Raw genomic sequence first — 14,176 nt, 5'->3', positions numbered from 1 at the left:
ATTCCAGTCTACCTCCTGAAATCGGTTTCCTGCAATTCTGCCCCGCTTTCAAGTCCTCTTGGCAGCCTTACTTCAGTATATTTTTGGACGATAGCTGTCATTTATAACTCTGCAGGTTTGTGCATTACAGTGCCCCTGAGCTCCTTTCTTCAACTCGCTTTCTTGTGAGCTGGCCGCAACACCGCAGGATGGCTTCAGGCCCTAATCTGGTTCTGGCACGGCACGCTGAGCCTTTGGTTATTTCCTCTTCCTGGTGAGAAATGAGAGTTAAATTTGCCCGTTCAGACACCTCCAGCTAGTCTCTCATTGGTTCTCCCTATTCCTGTTCATCTTCCGCAGAAATTGCAAACTGGGCCAAACAGGAGGTTAAAGGCGCTGACTCTCCAAGTGGGGAGAGTGTTAGTAAAGCGTCTGGAATGTTGCACCCGAGTACCAGGGGAGGAAAACTGAGACATATTTGAACACGTCTCCCGTTCACACGGTTGATCATACTCTGGGTTCCACATGCATGTTTTAGCTGAAGGAAGAATACCTTAAACCTGGAGAGTTGAGACCCGTGGAATGGGTACCATGCAATATGACTTCAAAGGGACTTCATTTGCTCACCGAACCTCTCCAATCCTATCACTGCTGCGTTTATGCCCCTGTACACATGCTTGATTCTCTTTTAGAGACTTAGCAATCCATAGGTTTTAAGATACTTACTAGTCAGGTACATTCTTAGGCGTTTAATATGGGGTGTTGAGTCCATTTCGTTGAGCAAGGAGTAGCTCTTGTCTATTCCATATTTGGCTTAAGGAACTTTATCTGTGCTCATTTCAATCTCTGGTTTTATGCAGCACCCCAACTCACCTTTCCCCTTAAGCAAGCATAAGTTGGTTTTCTAAATTTGAGACCCTGTTCTGTTCTGTAATTCAGTTCCTGTGTAGCCAAGTTTACATTCCGTGTATTACTGATATCTTATGATGTTTCTTTTTCTGTGTGACTTATTTCAGTTAGAATCATCATACCTGAATCCACTCATTATGCTGCTACGGGCCTGATGACATAGATTTCATTGCTGAGTGATACTGCATTGTACGTAAGTACCACAAGTTCTTTATCCATTTTTCACTTTCTGTGATGTTGAACTTGTACGGTAAACGAGGTTCTTGTAAACAGAGGCGTCCCAAACTTTGGGGTGGCTGTGTCTTTTTGATTTTAATTTCCCTAAGCTATAGGACCATAAGTGGAAGTGCCCTAGGCTCTGTTGCTTTGTTTTTTAGATGTTTCAGGAAACACCATACACTTCTCCCGAGTGTCTGTTGGCAATTTACATCCCGCCCATCAGCATAACAAGGCTCCCAGTTCTCCATGGCCTGTCCTGCCTTTCTGGATTTTACACTTTTTTCAGATGGCCCTTTTGACCGGGGGGAAGTGAGACTTCATTGTAGTGCAGATTTCCTTTGCAAGCTTGCTTTGTTGGCCAACAAGTGCGTATGCGTGTTTTCCTGAATATATTCAGGAAAAAACGCATACGCCCTTTTTGGCCAAGTGCATCATTGTGGACGTTCTGCCTCTTTTCCTATGCTTTCAATGCAATTCCAGTCTACCTCCTAAAATCGGTTTCCTGCAATTCTGCCCCGCTTTCAAGTCCTCTTGGCAGCCTTACTTCAGTATATTTTTGGACGATAGCTGTCATTTATAACTCTGCAGGTTTGTGAATTACAGTGCCCCTGAGCGCCTTTCTTCAACTCACTTTCTTGTGAGCTGGCCGCAACACCGCAGGATGGCTTCAGGCCTTAATCTGGTTCCGGCCTGGCACGCTTAGCCTTTGCTTATTTCCTCTTCCTGGTGGGAAATGAGAGTTAAATTTGCCCGTCCAGACACCTCCAGTTAGTCTCTCATTGGTTCTCCCTATTCCTGTTCATCTTCCGCAGAAATTGCAAACTGGGCCAAACAGGAGGTTAAAGGCGCTGACTCTCCAAGTGGGGAGAGTGTTAGTAAAGCGTCTGGAATGTTGCACCCGAGTACCAGGGGAGGAAAACTGAGACATATTTGAACACGTCTCCCGTTCACACGGTTGATCATACTCTGGGTTCCACATGCATGTTTTAGCTGAAGGAAGAATACCTTAAACCTGGAGAGTTGAGACCCGTGTAATGGGTACCATGCAATATGACTTCAAAGGGTATTCATTTGCTCACCGAACCTCTCCAATCCTATCACTGCTGCGTTTATGCCCCTGTACATATGCTTGATTCTCTTTCGGAGACATAGCAATCCATAAGTTTTAAGATACTTACTAGTCAGGTACATTCTTAGGCGTTTAATATGGGGTGTTGAGTCCATTTCGTTGAGCAAGGAGTAGCTCTTGTCTATTCCATATTTGGCTTAAGGAACTTTATCTGTACTCATTTCAATCTCTGGTTTTATGCAGCACCCCAACTCACCTTTCCCCTTAAGCAAGCATAAGTTGGTTTTCTAAATTTGAGACCCTGTTCTGTTTTGGAATTCAGTTCCTGTGTAGCCAAGTTTACATTCCATGTATTAGTGATATCTTATGATGTTTCTTTTTCTGTGTGACTTATTTCAGTTAGAATCATCGTACCTGAATCCACTCATTATGCTGCTACGGGCCTGATGACATAGATTTCATTGCTGAGTGATACTGCATTGTACGTAAGTACCACAATTTCTTTATCCATTTTTCACTTTCTGTGATACTGAACTTGTACGGTAAACGAGGTTCTTGTAAACAGAGGCGTCCCAAACTTTGGGGTGGCTGTGTCTTTTTGATTTTAATTTACCTAAGCTATAGGACCATAAGTGGAAGTGCCCTAGTTTCTGTTGCTTTGTTTTTTAGATATTTCAGGAAACACCATACACTTCTCCGGAGTGTCTCTTGGCAATTTACATCCCGCCCATCAGCATAACAAGGCTCCCAGTTCTCCATGACCTTTCCTGCCTTTCTGGATTTTACACTTTTTTCAGATGGCCCTTTTGACCGGGGGGAAGTGAGACTTCATTTTAGTGCAGATTTCCTTTGCAAATTTGCTTGGTTGGCCAAAAAGGGCGTATGCGTTTTTTCCTGAATATATTCAGGAAAAAACGCATACGCCCTTTTTGGCCAAGTGCATCATTGTGGACGTTCTGCCTCTTTTCCTATGCTTTCAATGCAATTCCAGTCTACCTCCTGAAATCGGTTTCCTGCAATTCTGCCCCGCTTTCAAGTCCTCTTGGCAGCCATACTTCAGTATATTTTTGGACGATCGCTGTCATTTATAACTCTGCAGGTTTGTGAATTACAGTGCCCCTTAGCTACTTTCTTCAACTCGCTTTCTTGTGACCTGGACGCAACACCGCAGGATGGCTTCAGTCCCTAATCTGGTTCCGGCACGGCACGCTGAGCCTTTGGTTATTTCCTATTCCTGGTGGGAAATGAGAGTTAAATTTGCCCGTCCAGACACCTCCAGCTAGTCTCTCATTGGTTCTCCCTATTCCTGTTCATCTTCCGCAGAAATTGCAAACTGGGCCAAACAGGAGGTTAAAGGCGCTGACTCTCCAAGTGGGGAGAGTGTTAGTAAAGCGTCTGGAATGTTGTACCCGAGTACCAGGGGAGGAAATCTGAGACATATATGAACACGTCTCCCGTTCACACAGTTGATCATACTCTGTGTTCTACATGCATGATTTAGCTCAAGGAAGAATACCTTAAATCTGGAGAGTTGAGACCCGTGGAATGGGTACCAAGCAATATGACTTCAAAGGGTCTTCATTTGCTCACCGAACCTCTCCAATCCTATCACTGCTGCGTTTATGCCCCTGTACATACGATTGATTCTCTTTTGGAGACATAGCAATCCATAGGTTTTAAGATACTTACTAGTCAGGTACATTCTTAGGCGTTTAATATGGGGTGTTGAGTCCATTTCGTTGAGCAAGGAGTAGCTCTTGTCTATTCCATATTTGGCTTAAGGAACTTTATCTGTGCTCATTTCAATCTCTGGTTTTATGCAGCACCCCAACTCACCTTTCCTCTTAAGCAAGCATAAGTTTGTTTTCTAAATTTGAGACCCTGTTCTGTTTTGGAATTCAGTTCCTGTGTAGCCAAGTTTACATTCCGTGTATTAGTGATATCTTATGATGTTTCTTTTTCTGTGTGACTTATTTCAGTTAGAATCATCACACCTGAATCCACTCATTGTGCTGCTAAGGGCCTGATGACATAGATTTCATTGCTGAGTGATATTGCTTTGTAAGTAAATACCACAACTTCTTTATCCATTTTTCACTTTCTCTGATACTGAACTTGGACGGTAAACGAGGTTCTTGTAAACAGAGGCGTCCCAAACTTTGGGGTGGCTGTGTCTTTTTGATTTTAATTTCCCTAAGCTATAGGACCATAAGTGGAAGTGCCCTAGGCTCTGTTGCTTTGTTTTTTAGATGTTTCAGGAAACACCATACACTTCTCCCGAGTGTCTGTTGGCAATTTACATCCCGCCCATCAGCATAACAAGGCTCCCAGTTCTCCTTGGCCTTTCCTGCCTTTCTGGAATTTACACTTTTTTCAGATGTCCCTTTTGACCGGGGGGAAGTGAGACTTCATTGTAGTGCAGATTTCTTTGCAAGTTTGCTTGGTTGGCCAAAAAGGGCGTATGCGTTTTTTCCTGAATATATTCAGGAAAAAACGCATACGCCCTTTTTGGCCAAGTGCATCATTGTGGACGTTCTGTCTCTTTTCCTATGCTTTCAATGCAATTCCAGTCTACCTCCTGAAATCGGTTTCCTGCAATTCTGCCCCGCTTTCAAGTCCTCTTGGCAGCCTTACTTCAGTATATTTTTGGACGATAGCTGTCATTTATAACTCTGCAGCTTTGTGAATTACATTGCCTCTGAGCTCCTTTCTTCAACTCGCTTTCTTGTGAGCTGGCCGCAACACCGCAGGATGGCTTCAGGGCCTAATCTGGTTCCGGCACGGCACGCTGAACCTTTGGTTAATTCCTCTTCCTGGTGGGAAATGAGAGTTAAATTTACCCGTCCAGACACCTCCAGCTAGTCTCTCATTGGTTCTCCCTATTCCTGTTCATCTTCCGCAGAAATTGCGAACTGGGCCAAACAGGAGGTTAAAGGGACTGACTCTCCAAGTCGGGAGAGTGTTAGTAAAGCGTCTGGAATGTTGCACCCGAGTACCAGGGTACGAAAACTGAGACATATTTGAACACGTCTCCCGATCACATGGTTGATCATACTCTAGGTTCCACATGCATGTTTTAGCTGAAGGAAGAATACCTTAAAACTGGGTAGTTGAAACCCGTGGAATGGGTACCATGCAATATGACTTCAAAGGGTCTTCATTTGCTCACCGAACCTCTCCAATCCTATCACTGCTGCGTTTATGCCCCTGTACACATGCTTGATTCTCTTTCGGAGACATAGCAATCCATAGGTTTTAAGATGCTTACTAGTCAGGTACATTCTTAGGCATTTAATATGGGGTGTTGAGTCCATTTCGTTGAGCAAGGAGTAGCTCTTGTCTATTCCATATTTGGCTTAAGGAACTTTATCTGTGCTCATTTCAATCTCTGGTTTTATGCAGCACCCCAACTCACCTTTCCCCTTAAGCAAGCATAAGTTGGTTTTCTAAATTTGAGACCCTGTTCTGTTCTGTAATTCAGTTCCTGTGTAGCCAAGTTTACATTCCGTGTATTACTGATATCTTATGATGTTTCTTTTTCTGTGTGACTTATTTCAGTTAGAATCATCATACCTGAATCCACTCATTGTGCTGCTAAGGGCCTGATGACATAGATTTCATTGCTGAGTGATATTGCTTTGTAAGTAAATACCACAACTTCTTTATCCATTTTTCACTTTCTGCGATGTTGAACTTGTACTGTAAACGAGGTTCTTGTAAACAGAGCCGTTCCAACCTTTGGGGTGGCTGTGTCTTTTTGATTTTAATTTCCCTAAGCTATAGGACCATAAGTGGAAGTGCCCTAGGCTCTGTTGCTTTGTTTTGTAGATGTTTCAGGAAACACCATACACTTCTCCCGAGTGTCTGTTGGCAATTTACATCCCGCCCATCAGCATAACAAGGCTTCCAGTTCTCCATGGCCTGTGCTGCCTTTCTGGATTTTACACCTTTTTCAGATGGCCCTTTTGATCGGGGGGAAGTGAGACTTCATTGTAGTGCAGATTTCCTTTGCAAGCTTGCTTGGTTGGCCAAAAAGGGCGTATGCGTTTTTTCCTGAATATATTCAGGAAAAAACGCATACGCCCTTTTTGGCCAAGTGCATCATTGTGGACGTTCTGCCTCTTTTCCTATGCTTTCAATGCAATTCCAGTCTACCTCCTGAAATCGGTTTCCTGCAATTCTGCCCCGCTTTCAAGTCCTCTTGGCAGCCTTACTTCAGTATATTTTTGGACGATAGCTGTCATTTATAACTCTGCAGGTTTGTGCATTACAGTGCCCCTGAGCTCCTTTCTTCAACTCGCTTTCTTGTGAGCTGGCCGCAACACCGCAGGATGGCTTCAGGCCCTAATCTGGTTCTGGCACGGCACGCTGAGCCTTTGGTTATTTCCTCTTCCTGGTGGGAAATGAGAGTTAAATTTGCCCGTTCAGACACCTCCAGCTAGTCTCTCATTGGTTCTCCCTATTCCTGTTCATCTTCCGCAGAAATTGCAAACTGGGCCAAACAGGAGGTTAAAGGCGCTGACTCTCCAAGTGGGGAGAGTGTTAGTAAAGCGTCTGGAATGTTGCACCCGAGTACCAGGGTACGAAAACTGAGACATATTTGAACACGTCTCCCGATCACATGGTTGATCATACTCTAGGTTCCACATGCATGTTTTAGCTGAAGGAAGAATACCTTAAACCTGGGTAGTTGAAACCCGTGGAATGGGTACCATGCAATATGACTTCAAAGGGTCTTCATTTGCTCACCGAACCTCTCCAATCCTATCACTGCTGCGTTTATGCCCCTGTACACATGCTTGATTCTCTTTCGGAGACATAGCAATCCATAGGTTTTAAGATGCTTACTAGTCAGGTACATTCTTAGGCATTTAATATGGGGTGTTGAGTCCATTTCGTTGAGCAAGGAGTAGCTCTTGTCTATTCCATATTTGGCTTAAGGAACTTTATCTGTGCTCATTTCAATCTCTGGTTTTATGCAGCACCCCAACTCACCTTTCCCCTTAAGCAAGCATAAGTTGGTTTTCTAAATTTGAGACCCTGTTCTGTTCTGTAATTCAGTTCCTGTGTAGCCAAGTTTACATTCTGTGTATTACTGATATCTTATGATGTTTCTTTTTCTGTGTGACTTATTTCAGTTAGAATCATCATACCTGAATCCGCTCATTGTGCTGCTAAGGGCCTGATGACATAGATTTCATTGCTGAGTGATATTGCTTTGTAAGTAAATACCACAACTTCTTTATCCATTTTTCACTTTCTGCGATGTTGAACTTGTACTGTAAACGAGGTTCTTGTAAACAGAGCCGTTCCAACCTTTGGGGTGGCTGTGTCTTTTTGATTTTAATTTCCCTAAGCTATAGGACCATAAGTGGAAGTGCCCTAGGCTCTGTTGCTTTGTTTTTTAGATGTTTCAGGAAACACCATACACTTCTCCCGAGTGTCTGTTGGCAATTTACATCCCGCCCATCAGCATAACAAGGCTTCCAGTTCTCCATGGCCTGTGCTGCCTTTCTGGATTTTACACTTTTTTCAGATGGCCCTTTTGATCGGGGGGAAGTGAGACTTCATTGTAGTGCAGATTTCCTTTGCAAGCTTGCTTGGTTGGCCAAAAAGGGCGTATGCGTTTTTTCCTGAATATATTCAGGAAAAAACGCATACGCCCTTTTTGGCCAAGTGCATCATTGTGGACGTTCTGCCTCTTTTCCTATGCTTTCAATGCAATTCCAGTCTACCTCCTGAAATCGGTTTCCTGCAATTCTGCCCCGCTTTCAAGTCCTCTTGGCAGCCTTACTTCAGTATATTTTTGGACGATAGCTGTCATTTATAACTCTGCAGGTTTGTGCATTACAGTGCCCCTGAGCTCCTTTCTTCAACTCGCTTTCTTGTGAGCTGGCCGCAACACCGCAGGATGGCTTCAGGCCCTAATCTGGTTCTGGCACGGCACGCTGAGCCTTTGGTTATTTCCTCTTCCTGGTGGGAAATGAGAGTTAAATTTGCCCGTTCAGACACCTCCAGCTAGTCTCTCATTGGTTCTCCCTATTCCTGTTCATCTTCCGCAGAAATTGCAAACTGGGCCAAACAGGAGGTTAAAGGCGCTGACTCTCCAAGTGGGGAGAGTGTTAGTAAAGCGTCTGGAATGTTGCACCCGAGTACCAGGGTACGAAAACTGAGACATATTTGAACACGTCTCCCGATCACATGGTTGATCATACTCTAGGTTCCACATGCATGTTTTAGCTGAAGGAAGAATACCTTAAACCTGGGTAGTTGAAACCCGTGGAATGGGTACCATGCAATATGACTTCAAAGGGTCTTCATTTGCTCACCGAACCTCTCCAATCCTATCACTGCTGCGTTTATGCCCCTGTACACATGCTTGATTCTCTTTCGGAGACATAGCAATCCATAGGTTTTAAGATGCTTACTAGTCAGGTACATTCTTAGGCATTTAATATGGGGTGTTGAGTCCATTTCGTTGAGCAAGGAGTAGCTCTTGTCTATTCCATATTTGGCTTAAGGAACTTTATCTGTGCTCATTTCAATCTCTGGTTTTATGCAGCACCCCAACTCACCTTTCCCCTTAAGCAAGCATAAGTTGGTTTTCTAAATTTGAGACCCTGTTCTGTTCTGTAATTCAGTTCCTGTGTAGCCAAGTTTACATTCTGTGTATTACTGATATCTTATGATGTTTCTTTTTCTGTGTGACTTATTTCAGTTAGAATCATCATACCTGAATCCGCTCATTGTGCTGCTAAGGGCCTGATGACATAGATTTCATTGCTGAGTGATATTGCTTTGTAAGTAAATACCACAACTTCTTTATCCATTTTTCACTTTCTGCGATGTTGAACTTGTACTGTAAACGAGGTTCTTGTAAACAGAGCCGTTCCAACCTTTGGGGTGGCTGTGTCTTTTTGATTTTAATTTCCCTAAGCTATAGGACCATAAGTGGAAGTGCCCTAGGCTCTGTTGCTTTGTTTTTTAGATGTTTCAGGAAACACCATACACTTCTCCCGAGTGTCTGTTGGCAATTTACATCCCGCCCATCAGCATAACAAGGCTTCCAGTTCTCCATGGCCTGTGCTGCCTTTCTGGATTTTACACTTTTTTCAGATGGCCCTTTTGACCGGGGGGAAGTGAGACTTCATTGTAGTGCAGATTTCCTTTGCAAGCTTGCTTGGTTGGCCAAAAAGGGCGTATGCGTTTTTTCCTGAATATATTCAGGAAAAAACGCATACGCCCTTTTTGGCCAAGTGCATCATTGTGGACGTTCTGCCTCTTTTCCTATGCTTTCAATGCAATTCCAGTCTACCTCCTGAAATCGGTTTCCTGCAATTCTGCCCCGCTTTCAAGTCCTCTTGGCAGCCTTACTTCAGTGTATTTTTGGACGATAGCTGTCATTTATAACTCTGCAGGTTTGTGCATTGCAGTGCCCCTGAGCTCCTTTCTTCAACTCGCTTTCTTGTGAGCTGGCCGCAACACCGCAGGATGGCTTCAGGCCCTAATCTGGTTCCGGCATGGCACGCTGAGCCTTTGCTTATTTCCTCTTCCTGGTGGGAAATGAGAGTTAAATTTGCCCGTCCAGACACCTCCAGCTAATCTCTCATTGGTTCTCGCTATTCCTGTTCATCTTCCGCAGAAATTGCAAACTGGGCCAAACAGGAGGTTAAAGGGACTGACTCTCCAAGTCGGGAGAGTGTTAGTAAAGCGTCTGGAATGTTGCACCCGAGTACCAGGGTACGAAAACTGAGACATATTTGAACACGTCTCCCGATCACATGGTTGATCATACTCTAGGTTCCACATGCATGTTTTAGCTGAAGGAAGAATACATTAAACCTGGGTAGTTGAAACACGTGGAATGGGTACCATGCAATATGACTTCAAAGGGTCTTCATTTGCTCACCGAACCTCTCCAATCCTATCACTGCTGCGTTTATGCCCCTGTACACATGCTTGATTCTCTTTCGGAGACATAGCAATCCATAGGTTTTAAGATACTTACTAGTCAGGTACATTCTTAGGCGTTTAATATGGGGTGTTGAGTCCATTTCGTTGAGCAAGGAGTAGCTCTTGTCTATTCCATATTTGGCTTAAGGAACTTTATCTGTGCTCATTTCAATCTCTGGTTTTATGCAGCACCCCAACTCACCTTTCCCCTTAAGCAAGCATAAGTTGGTTTTCTAAATTTGAGACCCTGTTCTGTTCTGTAATTCAGTTCCTGTGTAGCCAAGTTAAATTCCGTGTATTAGTGATATCTTATGATGTTTCTTTTTCTGTGTGACTTATTTCAGTTAGAATCATCGTACCTGAATCCACTCATTATGCTGCTACGGGCCTGGTGACATAGATTTCATTGCTGAGTGATACTGCATTGTACGTAAGTTCCACAAGTTCTTTATCCATTTTTCACTTTCTGTGATGTTGAACTTGTACGGTAAACGAGGTTCTTGTAAACAGAGGCGTCCCAAACTTTGGGGTGGCTGTGTCTTTTTGATTTTAATTTCCCTAAGCTATAGGACCATAAGTGGAAGTGCCCTAGGCTCTGTTGCTTTGTTTTTTAGATGTTTCAGGAAACACCATACACTTCTCCCTAGTGTCTGTTGGCAATTTACATCCCGCCCATCATCATAACAAGGCTCCCAGTTCTCCTTGGCCTGTCCTGCCTTTCTTGAATTTACACTTTTTTCAGATGGCCCTTTTGACCGGGGGGAAGTGAGACTTTATTGTAGTGCAGATTTCCTTTGCAAGTTTGCTTGGTTGGCCAAAAAGGGCGTATGCGTTTTTTCCTGAATATATTCAGGAAAAAACGCATACGCCCTTTTTGGCCAAGTGCATCATTGTGGACGTTCTGTCTCTTTTCCTATGCTTTCAATGCAATTCCAGTCTACCTCCTGAAATCGGTTTCCTGCAATTCTGCCCCGCTTTCAAGTCCTCTTGGCAGCCTTACTTCAGTATATTTTTGGACGATAGCTGTCATTTATAACTCTGCAGCTTTGTGAATTACATTGCCCCTGAGCTCCTTTCTTCAACTCGTTTTCTTGTGAGCTGGCCGCAACACCGCAGGATGGCTTCAGGCCCTAATCTGGTTCCGGCACGGCACGCTGAACCTTTGGTTAATTCCTCTTCCTGGTGGGAAATGAGAGTTAAATTTACCCGTCCAGACACCTCCAGCTAGTCTCTCATTGGTTCTCCCTATTCCTGTTCATATTCCGCAGAAATTGCAAACTGGGCCAAACAGGAGGTTAAAGGGACTGACTCTCCAAGTCGGGAGAGTGTTAGTAAAGCGTCTGGAATGTTGCACCCGAGTACCAGGGTACGAAAACTGAGACATATTTGAACACGTCTCCCGATCACATGGTTGATCATACTCTAGGTTCCACATGCATGTTTTAGCTGAAGGAAGAATACCTTAAACCTGGGTAGTTGAAACCCGTGGAATGGGTACCATGCAATATGACTTCAAAGGGTCTTCATTTGCTCACTGAACCTCTCCAATCCTATCACTGCTGCGTTTATGCCCCTGTACACATGCTTGATTCTCTTTCAGAGACATAGCAATCCATAGGTTTTAAGATGCTTACTAGTCAGGTACATTCTTAGGCATTTAATATGTGGTGTTGAGTCCATTTCGTTGAGCAAGGAGTAGCTCTTGTCTATTCCATATTTGGCTTAAGGAACTTTATCTGTGCTCATTTCAATCTCTGGTTTTATGCAGCACCCCAACTCACCTTTCCCCTTAAGCAAGCATAAGTTGGTTTTCTAAATTTGAGACCCTGTTCTGTTCTGTAATTCAGTTCCTCTGTAGCCAAGTTTACATTCCGTGTATTACTGATATCTTATGATGTTTCTTTTTCTGTGTGACTTATTTCAGTTAGAATCATCATACCTGAATCCACTCATTGTGCTGCTAAGGGCCTGATGACATAGATTTCATTGCTGAGTGATATTGCTTTGTAAGTAAATACCACAACTTCTTTATCCATTTTTCACTTTCTGCGATGTTGAACTTGTACTGTAAACGAGGTTCTTGTAAACAGAGCCGTTCCAACCTTTGGGGTGGCTGTGTCTTTTTGATTTTAATTTCCCTAAGCTATAGGACCATAAGTGGAAGTGCCCTAGGCTCTGTTGCTTTGTTTTTTAGATGTTTCAGGAAACACCATACACTTCTCCCGAGTGTCTGTTGGCAATTTACATCCCGCACATCAGCATAACAAGGCTTCCAGTTCTCCATGGCCTGTGCTGCCTTTCTGGATTTTACACTTTTTTCAGATGGCCCTTTTGATCGGGGGGAAGTGAGACTTCATTGTAGTGCAGATTTCCTTTGCAAGCTTGCTTGGTTGGCCAAAAAGGGCGTATGCGTTTTTTCCTGAATATATTCAGGAAAAAATGCATATGCACTTTTTGGCCAAGTGCATCATTGTGGACGCTCTGCCTCTTTTCTTATGCTTTCAATGCAATTCCAGTCTACCTCCTGAAATCGGTTTCCTGCAATTCTGCCCCGCTTTCAAGTCCTCTTGGCAGCCTTACTTCAGTATATTTTTGGACGATAGCTGTCATTTATAACTCTGCAGGTTTGTGAATTACAGTGCCCTTGAGCTCCTTTCTTCAACTCGCTTTCTTGTGAGCTGGCTGCAACACCGCAGGATGGCTTCAGGCCCTAATCTGGTTCCGGCACGGCACGCTGAGCCTTTGGTTAATTCCTCTTCCTGGTGGGAAATGAGAGTTAAATTTGCCCGTCCAGACACCTCCAGCTAGTCTCTCATTGGTTCTCGCTATTCTTGTTCATCTTCCGCAGAAATTACAAACTGGGCCAAACAGGAGGTTAAAGGGACTGACTCTCCAAGTCGGGACAGTGTTAGTAAAGCGTCTGGAATGTTGCACCCGAGTACCAGGGTACGAAAACTGAGACATATGTGAACACATCTCCCGATCACATGGTTGATCATACTCTAGGTTCCACATGCATGTTTTAGCTGAAGGAAGAATACCTTAAACCTGGAGAGTTGAAACCCGTGGAATGGGTACCATGCAATATGACTTCAAAGGGTCTTCATTTGCTCACCGAACCTCTCCAATCCTATCACTGCTGCGTTTATGCCCCTGTACACATGCTTGATTCTCTTTCGGAGACATAGCAATCCATAGGTTTTAAGATACTTACTAGTCAGGTACATTCTTAGGCGTTTAATATGCGGTGTTGAGTCCATTTCGTTGAGCAAGGAGTAGCTCTTGTCTATTCCATATTTGGCTTAAGGAACTTTATCTGTGCTCATTTCAATCTCTGGTTTTATGCAGCACCCCAACTCACCTTTCCCCTTAAGCAAGCATAAGTTGGTTTTCTAAATTTGAGACCCTGTTCTGTTCTGTAATTCAGTTCCTGTGTAGCCAAGTTTACATTCCGTGTATTAGTGATATCTTATGATGTTTCTTTTTCTGTGTGACTTATTTCAGTTAGAATCATCATACCTGAATCCACTCATTGTGCTGCTAAGGGCCTGATGACATAGATTTCATTGCTGAGTGATATTGCTTTGTAAGTAAATACCACAACTTCTTTATCCATTTTTCACTTTCTGTGATACTGAACTTGGACGGTAAATGAGGTTCTTGTAAAGAGAGGCGTCCCAAACTTTGGGGTGGCTGTGTCTTTTTGATTTTAATTTCCCTAAGCTATAGGACCATAAGTGGAAGTGCCCTAGGCTCTGTTGCTTTGTTTTTTAGATGTTTCAGGAAACACCATACACTTCTCCCTAGTGTCTGTTGGCAATTTACATCCCGCCCATCAGCATAACAAGGCTCCCAGTTCTCCATGGCCTGTCCTGCCTTTCTGGATTTTACACTTTTTTCAGATGGCCCTTTTGACCGGGGGGAAGTGAGACTTCATTGTAGTGCAGATTTCCTTTGCAAGCTTGCTTGGTTGGCCAAAAAGGGCGTATGCGTTTTTTCCTGAATATATTCAGGAAAAAACGCATACGCCCTTTTTGGCCAAGTGCA

Source organism: Pseudorca crassidens, unplaced genomic scaffold, assembly GCF_039906515.1.
Source record: "Pseudorca crassidens isolate mPseCra1 unplaced genomic scaffold, mPseCra1.hap1 Scaffold_67, whole genome shotgun sequence".
NCBI classification, from domain to species: domain Eukaryota; kingdom Metazoa; phylum Chordata; class Mammalia; order Artiodactyla; family Delphinidae; genus Pseudorca; species Pseudorca crassidens.
The sequence above is the reverse complement of the archived record's forward strand: the minus strand, read 5'-3'. Positions refer to the sequence as shown.